At 41.4% G+C, this 14,729-nt stretch overlaps 1 protein-coding gene across 2 annotated transcripts in view; it reads left to right on the top strand.

The window, feature by feature from the left end:
• Positions 1-14,729, top strand: part of LOC140368636 (adenosine kinase-like) — a 256,046-nt gene that overhangs the window by 127,930 nt on the left and 113,387 nt on the right. The gene's annotated exons all lie outside the window — the stretch shown is intronic.

Raw genomic sequence — 14,729 nt, 5'->3', positions numbered from 1 at the left:
AATTATTATGGGGAAAAACCTTAAGTTAGCTGGCCCCTGACATGCTAATACAAGCACGCAGTTGCAATGATTGTGATTTGAGGGCGTTCGGAATGAGTCCGGCGATGATTTATGGACTCAAAAACAGCATGGGAGAGCGCTACCTCTGACAAAACACTGAAATCTGTGTTTTTTGAGGCTCATCGGAAACAACCTTGTAAACAGAATCAAAACAACTCTTCGCTTTTGATTATCTAACTTTGCTGAAACGTGGAGAAAAGCTCAAAAAAGGGGCTATTCAATTGGCGGCCTGCGGGTCAAAACCGGCCCACTAAGCAATATGGTTCAGGCCGCCATATTAAACGCGCCGTCTCTGGTCTACCGTGAACAGCAGTAGAGATGCCACAATTAGCACCAATAGCACCAAAATGGTCCGGCCCATCATGGTAAAATGGACCATAATGCTTAGTAACATGAGTTTTTCCTTAGTCCACTATGTCACCTCTGTTATTTAGTACCCTATTGTGTACTAATCTGTTAACATCAACCGGATCAGATGTTGTGTAGCCATGTATATTTAAGACCGTATAGTCCCGGTTCAGATTCTGTTTCGAGATGCCGTTTAAGCCTGACGTGACCCACAATATGTTTATCTAGCTCTCGATCTGCTGCTATGCTCTAGTTCAAGTCTGGTTATTGATTGACACTGGGTTGGCCTTTGTTTAGTCTGGCTTTAGCCCTATTTTCATGCGACGGGACTTCAGTGAAACAATAGATTTCTGTTGAATAGTACCATTGTGAACTGTTTTGTAGTTCGGGCCCCGGAATAAAGCCTTCTGAAAAATCCGGCCACATTAAAAATAGAATTGAATAGCCCTGCCTTAAGAGCTGCTGTTCGTTTCAAAATACGTTGTTATGTTATTTGCTTTTACAATATTTGCTACATTTGTAATACCCTATCGCTGACATCTAGTTTGTTGGGGAACCAATCACAGTCGTTGGTTTGTAGGTCTCATATAACAGCGTATCATTCAGACGTAAACAAGTCACACGCAAGCTGTCACGTTTGTTTTGATGCGCAGATAGACCATATTTCTTTGATCGGTTAATCCACCTCTCGCGGCCGCTTTAGCGTTCATTCAAAAAATTCCGGGACGTATTTGTCAGTCGTACGAGCGATATAGCGAATCGCTCTACCGCACTTTGGTTTACGTCTTTACCGTCGTTCTGGCAAAGGCATCTCTACGGACAGATGGCAGATTTAGTCAATAATGGTGCTTTTTTTCTGGTGTTTGATCCTCATAGTATGGGAAAAGTGTGTTGTCTTGGCCAGAGTCTCTTTTCTCCTCAGCTAATCAAACATGGATGACATACTTTCGTTTTTTCCCGGCAATACAAACACTTACGATCTGCCGTGCCGCCGTCATGTCGGGTCAAAACCGTTGTCCGTCAGACGACAACACGAACCCAGATCCCCACCAACCCTAAAATGAAACGCAGACATGTGCCTTTTGAAGTTCTCTTTCTCTCCATCCTTCCTTTTCCCTCTCTCTCTCTCTATTTTCCAAACGCTACAAGAGACGGGGCCCAATCAAAACAATAACCGCGGCTCCTTTTGACAAAGCCCTCAGCGCACGATTGTCGGCCCATGTAAGCTGACTCATCCGCACAAGAAGGGCACGTTTCGCCAGGAGCCCGGCCGCGATGACAAGTCTCCATCCCCTCCCTCCGTTTCTCTCAGCTCAACAGATCAACGACACAACTGGCAGCTACTTAAGTCACCGTTTGTTTTACTTATGAAGTATTTTGCAGATATTGGAGATTACGACGTTTGCGCGATGAGTTGTCGCTGGTTTTTCGCCGAGCTACGGGCCCTGTACGCGACGATGGAGGGATTCAAACCGTTAGCCGTAGCCTGATTCTTTATTCATTTTTTCCAAGATTGTGATTCTTTGTGTGCATTAATTACATCCATGTTTCACAACTGTTCGGCGGAAAAGTGCATGTTGCTGTCACAGAATTGTTCCCGCGGTAATTATAAAAGCGTTTCATAATTACCCGCAGATGGATGGCGCGCGTAAATATCTGTAAGTAAAAGTAAAGTTTCACTGAGCAAAAGGTGGCAATTTTTGAAGTAACGCAATTTGTCTTGATCTGGATAAAAACGTTTTGTTCATTTTACGGGTTACTAAATCTTTTAGAAAGAAAGGAAAAAAGAAAGAAATTAACAACTTTGTGTTCACAGGCCTTTTTTAATGTTTGTAGGTTTAAATTTGAAAAGAATCCTATTACTAAAAGACAGTACTGGTCAGAAAAATAGTAATTCAATATTTTCATGAAATGGTGATGCCCTGTCACCAAAATACTTGAATCCACTCTATGATCCATGTTTTTCTTTAGAACTATTATACTCACAACCATTAATTGAACTATATGAAAGGATGATATGACAGTGATATAACTGAAAAGAAGAAGGAGCAGGATTTCTTTCTTTGTAATGATGTTAAGATTTGATTTTACTTCATTAAAAACAAAACTAAAATGACTTTCAAAATCACTTTCCTGAACATAAACAGTACAGACCTATAACCAGTACACAGAAATAGACATTGCACCAAACTACATGTGCTCACAGATTCTCGATTCAAATAAACTTACTGCACAACAAATTTCAACATTTTGGAACTAATTATTATATTTTTGCTGCTCGCTAAACTTAATTTGAACTATTATTTTGTCCACTACTATATTATATAACAAAACCCCCAAAGGCATACATCCAAAGTCGTCCCGGAACAGCCACAGAGTCATCTTTATTGACCCAGTGCCAGTCCCATTGAGGGGAAACTGCAGCAGATAAATATGAGTCATATCTCGATGCGCGCCGTTTCCGGGACAAGATGGCTGACGCAGATAAAAACAGGAAATACTGTCAGCTTCAGGATGGCGATCTGCCCCGTCCCGGAGCGTGAACAGGATGCGCTGTTTACAGACGCGCGTCCCCCTCACGGTGCATTCAAAGACGCCTCTTCAGCGGGGCTTTCTGAAACCCGCTGATAAGCCAGAGCGCGGGGGCGGACCAAATAAAACACGTAAAAATGGGTTTCTCGATATAGTCCTCGCTGCCTCTTCAAATTTGACTAAAAACACACACACACACTTCATCAATTATGCACGAAGCTGGGACGAATCTTACGCTGAAGGCTCCTTTGGATGCGCTCTAGAAAAGAACTTTGGATCCGGCTGAGAAAACGGCGGCGAAAGTGTGTCGGCGTGCGAGGAGCCAAAGGTCTGCCACCGGCCCGTTTCTATGGAGATTTGTGATGTTTTTTTGCGCTTTATCCGGACCCTTCCACAGTATGGCTTTTAGCGTCTACCTCCACAAGCAGGTGTCGCTAGCAGGTCAGGTTACAGCTCGGACCTGCGAAAAGGCGAGTCCGCGCACAATAAAGGTTGAGGTCAATGCTTGTTTTTCAATTGTTTTTATTTTTACTGTGGAACATTCTTAGTATTAAAGGGGCTGTACCGATCTATCTCCATGTAATAAAGTAAAATCTGTTTTCCCCAGTACAGGTATGTTTTGAAAGCAGCTCTTATGCCGTGATTCCACTGCACAATGTATTTAGTTGTGTATGATTTATGGACAGCACAGAACATGACGTGGGGGATTTAAATTGTAAGACATTCACACTTTGCGATGGTTCACACGATCCACGGAGGCCGCAAAGTTTGTCCGAGCGAATATCAGGCTCCAGGCTCCGTGTGGGAGAGTAACTATTTGTGCAGAGGAGCTTTTAGGGTATAAATGAGACTGCTGTGCACTGCCTGCATCTTGTTATAGAGTGTCTTGTATTCTCATGATGCTACATGTACTAGCTTTGCGGTGGTCGCTCGCTCCCTCTGAGTTGTGAAAGGCGCTTATGAACCCATCGTGGTAAAAATCAGGTAAATATTCCAGGGAAAGCAATATGATCTCCATGGAGACAAGCAAGTGGCGGGCCCAAGAGAAGTTACACAGTGCACCTTTAATTTCAAAATGACTAAAATAGCATCCTCTTCCTCCTCTTTCCTCTCACCTGTTTCTCCCTCCTTTTCCTCCAGCCCTCTGTCTTATCTTCCTCCCCTCTCCATCTCCTCTTCCTTCTCTTCCTCCTCTTTCCTCTTCCTCCCCACAGTGCTCTCTCTGTCTTCCTTTCTCTTCTCTCCTTTTCCTCCTCCTCTTCCTCCTCTCTCCTCCTCTCTCTCCTCCTCCTCCTCTCTCCTCTTCCTCCTCTCCTCCTCCTCCTCCTCTCTCCTCCTCCTCCTCCTCTCTCTCCTCCTCCTCTCTCCTCTTCCTCCTCTCCTCCTCCTCCTCCTCCTCCTCTCTCCTCCTCCTCCTCCTTTTCCTCCTCCTCTTCCTCCTCTCTCCTCTCTCTCCTCCTCCTCCTCTCTCCTCTTCCTCCTCCTCTCCTCCTCCTCCTCTCTCCTCCTCCTCCTCCTCTCCTCCTCCTCTTCCTCATCTCTCCTCTTCCTCCTCTGTCCTCTTCCTCCTCTTCCTTCTCTTCCTCCTCTCTTTCCTCTTCCTCCCCACAGTGCTCTCTCTGTCTTCCTTTCTCTTCTCTCCTTTTCCTCCTCCTCTTCCTCCTCTCTCTCCTCCTCCTCCTCTCTCCTCTTCCTCCTCTCTCCTCCTCTCTCTCCTCTCTCCTCTTCCTCCTCTCCTCCTCCTCCTCCTCTCCTCCTCCTCTTCCTCATCTCTCCTCTTCCTCCTCTTCCTCCTCTCTCCTCCTCTCTCCTCCTCCTCCTCCTCCTCCTCTTCCTCTTCCTCCTCTCTCCTCTTCCTCCTCTCTCCTTTCTCCCCCTCCTCCTCTCTCCTCCTCCTCCTCTCTCCTCCCCCTCCTCTTACTCCTCTCTCCTCTTCCTCCTCCTCTCTCGCCTCTTCCTCCTCCTCTCTCCTCTTCCTCCTCCTCTCTCTCCTCCTCCTCCTCCTCTCTCCTCCTCTCTCTCCTCCTCTCTCCTCTTCCTCCTCCTCTCTCTCCTCCTCCTCCTCTCTCCTCCTCTCTCTCCTCCTCTCTCCTCCTCCTCCTCCTCTTTGTCTTGAGGTGAATAATTGCGGTGAGCTCGGCGCGCCCGTGGACCAGAGCCAGAGCCCAAACAAACCCCAGTCTGTGGCTCCAGATAAACAAACCAATTAGGACGCGGCCATGTTACTCCTCAGACAGCGGGATATTTGCTCGATGGAAAATAATCAATGCCTTTTTTTCTTCTTTTTTCTTTATTTACGACCGAAAAGTCCAGAGCAGAATCAAAACTGACGTCTGGAGATGGAGCCAAAAAAGTAGAAGACTTATGGCCGTGTTGCATATTGTCAGAGCAGAGTTTATGATTCATACAGCCACTTATAGTTCCCAATAACTCCTGGCAGCTAATTGAATGGACTTGTGTGAGAGTAACACCGTGCATTATACTATCCGCTTACATGGCGCTATGTGAGAGAAGGAGGCCTTAAAGGAGACATGTCAGCCTTGTTACGACTACAACTTAAGTAGATTATAATTTGACATGTTGTTAATCACATTATTGATCAGTTAAACATATTTGTCTCCGGACTTCTGAACAGGGCTGTGCGACTAATCAGATTTTAATCAAGCTCGATAGATTCAGTCATTTCTAATAATCAGTAACTAGATTGGCGCTTTTAAATGGACCTTTTTGGAGCAGAGTTCAGACTTTGGAGGAAGAAATTAAAAAAATAAATTGTGTTAAAGGCGGTATGGACGATTTTTCGGCGATTTGAGAACGCAGGCGGAAGTGCGCATGCGCACTCCCCCGTGTGGACTGATACAACACACACGTGCGTTTGTTTATTAGCGCAACGGATCTCATCGCATCTCTCGTCTCCCGTAGATTTCTGTCCACTTCTGCGTCAGCTCGAACTGTCTTTCTCCGTCTTCATTTCGCCCCGTACACTGAGGGAACTATATTATGATAGATCCATGCGCTTAGGCACGCGGAAACGTGGGGACGAACCTGACGCGGCTGCAGGTGAGCGATAGGTGCGTTTTATGATTGATACGTGGCAGGACAAATGATTTATCCACGCCACGAGGAAATATGATAAAAAATTTGCTGAAAAAAATCGTCCATACCACCTTTAAATGGCAATGATTGAAGGCAATATTGTTATATTTTTATGTTCTGGAAATTCATCTTTAAAAACATTTTTTATTTGTTTTAAAAATACAGAATAGCCATACACATGTAGGTTTGTTGTTGTTTTGAGCAATAAAACCAATGAATAAATAAAATGTTTATAAGTTGAATGTTGTTTTTCAATCGCAGTCGTCTCAAAGAGTTTTATTCATGGGTTTCAAGTAGGGCTGTGACAATTGATAATTGGTTATTCTAAAGACAATTATTTTGAAGCTAAGATGAAGCCGTTTGAGGACGTCCTATTATAAGAGTTATTAGAGTATACATATAAGAATTCCTTACTCTTTTCTCAGCACGTTTTGAAGTCTGTTTTCTAGTCCAGATATCGATTAGTTGTGATTATTGGATTAAATTGTTTCCGCCATAGTTTCAAGCTGGCAATTAAGCAATTCAAATGGAAATAGTATATCTTTTTAATGGCAAAAGGTCCTCACAAAACACTTCGAATCAGGAAGTAGGTCATTTGCATGAATCACATGAACAAGACGTTATGCACAGTTCAAACAGAAACCTCGGTTAACGGTAATTGTAATCTTTCACTATTGGCACTTTTTGTTGCGCAATTTGTATGTGCTATTTTGACAGTTTTATTTGAAGCTGAAGTCTTATTTTCATGTTGGAGACTCGCTGACAGCCCCATCCCCTTGGCATCTCTTCACGCCGATCGCTTCAGGCTATTTACCCACTGCCAATTTCCAACTGTGAACTGAAACATCTCCTCAGATAAATGCTGCAATAACAAGTTTACGTTAAGGATTTGGATAGGAACGGTACGATAAACCAGGACATAAACAACAAACAAACAAACAAACAAACCATCCACTCACAAAAGTAAAAAAAAAATATATGTATACAGTATATAACATCACCAATTTGAATTAAAGTATTTTATGTTTGGAGCTATATATGTTGAAATGATCACGTTAAAGTTCATTATTTTGAATGGCTGTGTAAAAAGAACAAACATTAAATTACTACTATAAATATCAAAACAACAATTATTATCAGATAAAGTTAGAAAAGTATTGGTCAAAAATAACTGCATTTAATTGCAACTATATACAGTAAATTAGGACTAAATTATGCAACGTTGTCTTCCTGGAAAACCAATATGTCGGTATAGATGAAAATACAGGCTATTAAAGCGAAATGGCTTTAAATCTGTATCTTAACTATATATAGAGTACACGCAGAGTCTTCCAGGAAGCACTAAAAGTAATGCAGATCATAATGTTGATATGGATCTACAATCTGTTACTGGACCAACGTAATGCTGTAAAAGAACAGAGAAAGAAAAAAAACATGATCACGCTGGTTTGCCACGATCTCAATTCACTTTGAGTACTTCCATTTAGCAGAATATGCAGTACTTTATAGGGACAGTTAGTCATGCTACTCGTTTGCATTTTGTTTTGTACAGCATTGCAATTGGATTTGTCATTTAAATAGGTTTAAAAATGATTCTGTTCAAAGTTCAAACTGTATTATTTAATGTCCTGGAGGATTAACATTTGAGAAGACTGAAATATGAACTGCTAAACTACAAGAATATCATGTTTGTGGAGGTCTAAACACAGCAAGGCAATTCAAGAAATCTCAGTTTTTAAAAGTGCCAATCAGATCTTAATATTGAGGTTATAATGGTAGAAAATTGCTGTGAAATGATGGATAATGTGGACTTATTTACCAGAAAAACATGAGGAAAAAACAAGAGAAAAAGTGGCAATAGAGCAATAGTTTGGACGTTCCTAAATTAAAATGTGGATTTTATAATATATCTTGAAATGTTAATAAACCATTAACCAAAAATGTGTGTACAAAGAGCATTACGAAGAAAATAAGTAGTTGTAATTAATGCATTATAAATAGTTTACTAAATAACCTTATTTTAAAGTGTTTGCCCTACATTGGAAATTATGTTACTTAAATAATTGTTTTTAGTTTTTATTTGACCTCGCAGCCATAATACACTGTTTATAAGCTTTACAGATATCTACAAATGGTAATAATAACTCCATTTATTAACTCTACTCTAATTTAATTTGTACGTATTTTATTCTGGTAACGCTCTGCAGTGTAAATCATATAGTCAATTCACTAATGGCTAATAACTACCGTGTCATAGTTTCACCAGGAAGTGCACTTTGCCGGCACTTCCTGTCTCCCGTCATTATAAAACAGCGCAGATGTTCCCACGGCATCAAATCGACTGTACTTCCCGTGCATCGCCATGGCGACTCTATCACCCTGAAAGCCGCGTAAACGGATTAAAGCTGCTCTTATGCTTCCTGAAACGACTGCCCTTTATTGAGCCGTTCTGACTCGGTTGAAGCTAATGATGACATTGAGTGGCGAGCGCGGCTTGTTGGCAGGACATTTGCATTCAGGTGGCTCAAACGCCATCGATTCCGACCCCTGGTATTGACTCGTTTTTCCTGTAAAAGTCGGACTTAATCACGGCTGTTGCGTAGCTAACGACACTTACCCCCCCCACGCCCCGCATCCTCTTGTGGCACAATGACACGGCAATCGCTCATCCCATCTCGCCACTTTACCGTAAGAGTAAAGCGTCAATTATCCGGCACGTAACGCGGTACGTCCGTCACGCCGCCTTTCGGGATTGATCGGACACTTTGCTCTCGCTTAAACCGTGACGAATGTGAGAAATGCGATCACGTCGGGATTGCAGAGGCGATATCGTACCCTCTCATCCGTCCTCTTGTTTCGACGTACGCGGCGTGTAATGTGGTTAAAGCGGTAAAGAGACGAGAACAGACTCGATTAAGGACATTCGTCTTGTTGTTTTGACCGTGTCGTTGGTAAGAGGCCATGTATCCACCTTCAATGTCTCAGAGGTAACGTACGAAGAAGAGAAACGTCACACCGGCCGTTGAGGTAAAACAGTACATCACCTTTTTCCTATTGATGTAGATGAAGTGATAAACCCACTATCAGGCTAGGTTTTAGTTGATTAGCAGCACACGTGGCGTCGACTCCGCCCTGGTCTCGTGGTAACATGTGGTGTTTGTAGGACTGGGCGATCTGGTGGAAAGAAAGATCAAAAAGAAATTCATCATATTGATTGATCTCGATTTACAATTCATTTTCATTCAGTCTTTTTAAAAACACTAAAGTAAAAATGGCTTTTCGTAAGGATTTCACCAACATAAACAGTACAAACTTTTAACCGGTGCCATTTAACACAAATAATACCGTATTATCCGGACTATAAGTCGCACGTTTTTTCATAGTTTTGGCCGGGGTGCGACTTATACTTATATACTTATACTCTGGAGCGACTTATATGTGATATTATTTGTTATTTTCACACTTGCAACCGCATTTCATACTACAGTGCAACTTATATATGTTTTTTTCTTCTCTATTATGCATTTTTTGGCTGGTGCGACTTGTACTCCGGTGCGACTTATAGTCCGGAAAATACGGTATTGACGTTTCTTCCTCCAAAGTTGAACCTCTGCTCAAAACCACACCTATTTCTTGCCGACAGAGGATTGTCTGTGGGCCTCTCCGTTCAAAAACCCAAATAATTGAGGATTTCACATGACTCGATGTATATTTTTCTGATTAAATGCCCAGCCTTGTGTGGGGGCTTATCTTATATCATTTGTAATCATAGTTGTGTAGCTAAACATTCAGACTTCTCCCCGTCATGTACTGCCGCTGTCACACACATCTGAGCCGCAGCCAATCAGCCTTCAGCCTGCGACGTTTAAACAGCTCTTTCCTCCTCACCCGTCACCCTCCTCCTCCTCCTCCCTTTCATCACCTCGTCACTGGGACATTTTCTCTTCAACATCATCAGTTCATCACTTGAGCTTTTCACCAGCACCACCGGGGTCATGTCCCCGAGGGTAAATCAGCTCCAAAACCTCTGTTCAAAACGTCCCTCCTGTGCATTCTGCTGTCAGGGTCTAAGTCCCGATATTCTACTCTAATGTACCAGCGGATCATAATAAATACTGCATGGTGATAAATGTCGACCTAATCATTCTTGTCAGTCTTTCCAGAATGAAATAACAGCAGTGTGTGAGTTTAAAATCAGCGTGTCCAAGTCTATACAGTATTTTTGGCCGGGGAGCGACTTATATGTGATATTATTAGCTCGTTATTTTCACACTGACAACCACAAGAGGGCGCTCTAGGCTCTAAGCGACGCAGAAGAAGAATCTACACTTCCTCTACCTCTGGAGTTGTTTAGAAGTGACACAGAGGAAGAAGAATTCAATGGATTTAGTGATTTGGGGTAAAACTGATGCTTTGGTAAACTTGTTAGCATGTTCTTTATGCTATAGTTATCTGAATAACTCTTAATATGTTACGTTAACATACCAGACACTTACCACAGTTCTGTCTGTGCATCATGTAGCTGAAGGTGTTAGCGTTAGCATACGTACACCTATTCACCATGTTCTCTCATCTGTTATTATTTTAAACTGCATTTCAAGAAGAAATGTCTGTTCTTGGTCTTGGATTTTATCAAATACATTTCCCCAAAAATGTCACTATTATGCATTTTTTGGCTGGTGCAACTTACAGTCCGGAAAATACGGTATTTTTTTACGTGTTTATTTTCTTGGCTAATATTTCTTCTAGTTTATAACCTTGGGGTAGTGTTTTGATCGCTCTGCTGCGTACGTCTGCTGTGTTTGCCTTTTTATTTGAACCCCGGCTTTTCCTGTGTCTTATGTTGAGTTTATGATTAGATTTTTCCTCTGGCTGATATTCCTTTTGTCTTCCTATTGTTATTGTCAATGGACATGAAACATTTTGTATTTTTGCCCCGTGTGGACACGCAAGTCTTATTTTCTTCTGTTACTCAACTCCTTTTTGACAATTTAAGTAAAAAAACAAAGGTGCACTATGTAACTTGTCTGCACAGAGAGTAGAGATGGGCTGATGTTTTTGAGCCGATACTAATATTTCGATATTTGTCTTGTTGTTGTGTCTGATGCTTTACTTTTAGCGTATTTGCCGTCTGTGATTTAAATCCACATTGGAAAAACACACCGCGCCGTAACACACTAAAAACAATAAACAATTTAAAAGTTACAAAACACTAAAAGTGCCACAAAACATATCGAAACTGAACAACACGAAGTAAAGCGGTACCAAAATTTAAAAAAAGAAGAAAAAAGCTTTTATTTAGTTGACTAGTTATTGCATACTTTTTATTGAGAACATAATTTGTATATGATTTAACAGTTACATTTTTTAGTCCCTCATGTGTATATTTTGTTTGCGCCATGACGTATGATGCCTTTATTTATTTTTTCTACTTTTTTTCATTCATTTTTTTTATTTAACAACATACAAAAAAACACAATGAAAGAAAAAAAAAAAGACCATAGAGAAAAACAACATCAAATAAAAAAACTGTAGACATCCAACAAATAATAAAGCAAAAAAGGAGAAAATCAAGGTGCACGAAACCCAAAGAAAACGTCCCATTTAGTCCAAAGTCTGTCAAATGATTTTCAATACAGTACCAGTTAAAGCCATCATTTTGTGTATTTTTTTGTGTAGTTTTCATTCATCTTTCAAACCCATCACGCTGAAACTGTAATTGAAACATGGCCCCATTTGGTTTACACAACGCTGGATCAGAGGTAAATTGATTGGGAAAGCTTAAGTAGTGATTAATTAGGATTCTGTTACGGCGAGCGGCGCGATTACTCCGCTAATTCTCCAAAGTCAATCGGCGTTTGCAATTTAAGTGGGGATACTTGTTTATTTAGTCAACAGCGCTGTTTAATCTTGGCTTTTATCTCGAGCTCGTTTGTGTTTGTTTCTGTAATCGGAAATACTTTCAGTTTTTACACTAATGGAGCAAAACGATCTGGATTTTCAGATGCGTCATAGTCTGAGTGAGTGACAGGAGGGTTCAGCCAATCACAGTGCGGCTTTAGTTCAAGGTAATGTGATGATTGTTGGGCTGTAGACCTTTAGTTAAGATCACTTATTTGTCTTGTATTGCTCAATTAAAGGGACGTACTAAGCAAAGATTATGGATTGAATTGTCAGTTTTATCTCCCGCTTTTTACAAATTACTTTCCCATTTTTGGAGGAACTCTGGTGAGCTTGTGGTCTTTTGAGTCCAGATGATGTGTGGATGTGCCTAATGTACATTTTCAGATATATACCGTATTTTCCGGACTATAAGTTGCTCCTTTTTTCATAGTTTTGGCCGGGGTGCGACTTATACTCCAGAGCGACTTATTTGTGATATTATTCGCTATTTTCTCACTGGCAACCACATTTCACATGTTGATTATTTTCACACTGACAGCCGCAAGAGGGTGAGTTTGAGGAGTTGTTTAGAAGTGACACAGAGGAAGCAGAATTCAATGGATTTAGTGATAAATTGCCCCCAAAAAATGCAATTTATACTCCAGTGCGACTTATAGTCCGGAAGATACGGTATATACTACGGTATATACTTTTTTGTACGTTTTGAGAGCTTTGATCAGCACATTTAACACGGCCATTTAGCATTCAGTCTTTTAAAATGAATGTAAAACGTCTCAAAATGCGGTGCGCGTACCGCTAGAGATACGCCAACTCCTCCCGGTGGTACTCGCTTCATTTAGAGTATATTTTATCTCCATTTTTGCTCTTCCTTGACTGTGTTCCTACTTAACACTTGGTTTAGCCCTAATTTAGACCTGAAATAGCCCTGTTATTGACTCGATGTTGATCTGGTGGCACTTTCGTTGACGGTACTGATTACAATTTTCCCATTATCGCCTGATTTTTATTGCTTAAAACGCCACGAACCACAAACTCACAGCGGTGAATAGTTTGGACCGCGTTCTGTAAAGTGAGGAATACGTTTGGACCGCTGCACACCGTTCGAGATTGATTTGAGACTGTTTGCTCCTTCAAACTAGTTCAAGAGAGAGAAATCGACTTTAACCTCATGAAAGCCTCGCCAACCTATACTATCGACACAATTGAATTCAATACGGTTCTCTCCCACGACGCGCCCGTCTCTCCAAGGTTAAAGCGACGATTGCTCCGTCAGTTTCCGTAATAAGAAGTGTCATTCGCGGCTTGTCATTACATTACCCAGCTCTTGTCATGGCGCCGCTGAGGAAAAAAGCCCTGATCTCCCTGTAAATGGCCGCCTCCCTGTGGTGTTTTTAGCTGACAGATATAACCTTATCATTCACAGCCGCTGCTCGTCTGTGCGCTGGGGGCCCGTGCAGATACAAGAGCTCTCCCAGGCCTAATGGGGTAATATTGCGTGCTCATTTCAGCGATGCCTGCATGTTTCCTAATGAGAGAGATAAGGCCCCCAATTACAGAGCAAATCCCTCTGTTTGATCGGCAATAGTAGCTACCCGCTGTGATTGAGGTGCAACCGCGTTTCATACTTTTGTACGGGCTTTTTTAATACGTCCATAAATCATTGTCAGACTCACTATATGCATTTCTCCCGTCTTATCACAATCAGTATAACTGCGTGCCTACTAGCATCTGTGTGAAAATGTTCCAGTTGTTTCTCCAGTTGTTTATTTTTAACCTGCGTAATTCCCCCTGCAGACAGTAGAAGGCATCAAAACTCAGTTACCCCCCGGAGAAACAACAGAGATCCAAAAGTATTTTTTTTTTGTTATACATTTTTTAGCTCTTAATGTTAGAGGCCAAACTAAATACTATGTTTAAAGGCTATAAACATTATAAATAAATGCATGCTTTCACTCTATAGTGCACTCATTCAGAAAGTGATTCAAACACTAGCTCCACTGCTTTCTCCTCGCCGCGGGTCACATGACTAGCGTCTCCAAACTTCAGTAAAATGGATTTCCGTAATAAATATTGATCAAACCCGCTTGTATTTAATCACGCAAGTTTTAGTCAAGATGGATCACACATTAAATACTCAAATGGACTGTATTATTCAAGTTTGTGTTTGAGATTGGTAAACAATCCTTCTATCTATAAGCTAAGTGGCTAATGCTAACAACTTGCAACCCTTAAATAGTGCCTTATGTAAAGACATACTATTTTATTAAAAAATTTTGCGTGTGTGTGTGTGTGCGTTTAACCCAGTCTGAACCTTCAACTGTCTAAAACGTTTGAAGCCAGTGAAATATATACATTTGCTGTATTGACTTGTATTAACTTGTAATTGTGCTCTGGCATGACAAGACGTATTAAATAACGGCTACATTTTGCAATTGATGCCTCCAAATAGTGATAGCAGATGTTGAATCTTTGATCCGGGGGATTCAGGTCACGTCTCCCGCGGTTTGAGGTGGAGGAACGCTGACTCACCGCGTTAGGACAAAAGCTAGGACAACCCTCCGAGCCAATGACAGTCATTTACAGTTAATTAGACGCACGTTAATTACTGTACAGTTTCCATGATGTCAGCGTTTCAAACAAGTCTCAACTCTCCACTGGGCCCGGGACGCGTTTTGAAGTGTAAACAAACAGGACTACACCCAGTTTTCTGTACAACAACTTCAACTGTGTGTGAAGCTTGTGTTACAGGCTAAACAACTGGTGTTTTGTTGTAGAAAAATAGGTTTATT

Source organism: Eucyclogobius newberryi, unplaced genomic scaffold (genome assembly GCF_026437365.1).
Source record: "Eucyclogobius newberryi isolate DKJ021-1_F unplaced genomic scaffold, fEucNew1.0.hap1 SCAF_20, whole genome shotgun sequence".
Classification (NCBI taxonomy): Eukaryota; Metazoa; Chordata; class Actinopteri; order Gobiiformes; family Gobiidae; genus Eucyclogobius; species Eucyclogobius newberryi.
The sequence above is the reverse complement of the archived record's forward strand: the minus strand, read 5'-3'. Positions and strand labels throughout refer to the sequence as shown.